Genomic DNA, 1,647 nt, shown 5'->3' with positions numbered 1-1,647 from the left:
AAGTGTTCGTTATGGATGATCTGTGGTAAATGCATCGTACGACACAAGTACTACGATATATTCTGCTAGTTAAGTAGATCCAGTGAGCAGAGCGAGGCTTGGGAGCACGTATGTATGTTGTTACAGGGTGGTTAACTTCGCCAGCGGCCCCCTTTCCCGGGGCAGTCCCTGCTCTCCCCTGCTAGAGGGGCACCCTAATCCGTCACCCCATCCGACTTCAGAATGTATTCGTTGGGTTCGGCAACTCACCACCAGCATCCAACCAAATCTAGCGGATCAACGGCGCATCAACTTAGTTCCTGGTCAGCTCGCAAGTTGATATTATCACGTCCTACACCGTCCATATGATGGGGGGCCACCTCCCATTACATCACTCCTCAAACACCCGAGGAGCCGGCAGGCGGATTTGAACCCGGGTCGACTGGGTCGACTGGGAGCGTATGATGTGTGGGACAGGGGGGTCATATCTTCACCCTGCCGCCGCCACCCGGCAGACCCTGCCTTCCCCGATATTTCGGGACACCCTCTTCCAGTCACCCCAGTCAATTTCTCAGTGATCGCTCAGGTTCCGCACCCACCACCGGCATCTAATACGGGCTTTGGGAATGGCGCTGCATCATACCGCTTTGCGCGAACGCTTTCAACTCCGCCTCGTCAGTATATCACGGTTTCCCAGCTGAACGCGGTCCGCTTGTGTGCAGTCGTCGTGTGTGCAGTCGACAGTGCCGTGCTTCGTTACTGCAAACAAGGCGGCAGCGGTATAGGCCTACCTACATTCACTCGCGTACTCGCATGCTCACCGCGGATGGCGGACCTGAATCGAAAACCCATAATGGAAGTCAGGCAATGCCACTGCGCGTGCGTGCATCATATTACATGTCTACATTCGAAGACGAGACCGGAGAACTGGACTGGGGGGTAACTGCATGCGGATCACATTAGGAGTAGGATTGCGCAAACAGGCACACAGATGCCAGGAACATCCCACACCCAATATGGGATGTGTACCGAAAAGCTGTTCGCACTCGCCTCGGCCTGCCCATTGTCTCGGCACACCAGAATACCGTAGTGCCAATAAAAAATGGTGACACACAATGGGGATGCCGTCAACAATGTTGTAGCAGGTGTAATTGCTTTACAATTTTTTAAATGAAGAATGATATATTGACGTGCGCAGAAAAATGCTGGGATCCGCTGGCCAGCCAGGCAAGCGTCCAAAGATGTGGGGGAATGAAAGGGGAAGAAGAGGAAGGGAGAAAGGGGGAAGCAAGGGAGAGGAGAGGGGAAAGGAAAAGGAGTTGCTGCGTTTCCTGGGGGTTTCAACATCTTACAGAATATGGCGATGCTCCTGGTGAATATAGCCCCCGACTGTGTATGGTGTGGGGTGGTGGAAAGGTGCGGGTACATGCCAAGAGTCGGGTATGTACGACATGTCGGGTCTTGGCCGTACTTAGGGTTTAAGGTCCTTAGGCCCCTGGGCCCTTGCGTCTGCCTATGAATCGGAACAACCTTCACAGGCCGAATTTTTGGGCAGTGAATATGGTGATCAGGCAAGGCCAAAAGCGAACGGTACAAGCGGCTCATCATGCGGGCGTCGCCAATATTCGTCACACAGTTGGAAATGCGATCTCCGGGCCATCACCAATT

The 1,647-nt window shown here is 53.6% G+C and overlaps 1 protein-coding gene across 1 annotated transcript in view; it reads left to right on the top strand.

Moving 5' to 3' along the window:
* cdc48 (uncharacterized protein) overlaps positions 1-1,647 on the top strand; it is a gene marked incomplete at its 5' end in the record, with an annotated part of 12,725 nt that overhangs the window by 10,188 nt on the left and 890 nt on the right. The window lies entirely within an intron of this gene.

The sequence above is a fragment of the Volvox carteri genome (genome assembly GCF_000143455.1).
Source record: "Volvox carteri f. nagariensis unplaced genomic scaffold VOLCAscaffold_1, whole genome shotgun sequence".
Classification (NCBI taxonomy): Eukaryota; Viridiplantae; Chlorophyta; class Chlorophyceae; order Chlamydomonadales; family Volvocaceae; genus Volvox; species Volvox carteri.
This window is presented reverse-complemented; position numbering and strand designations above follow the sequence as displayed.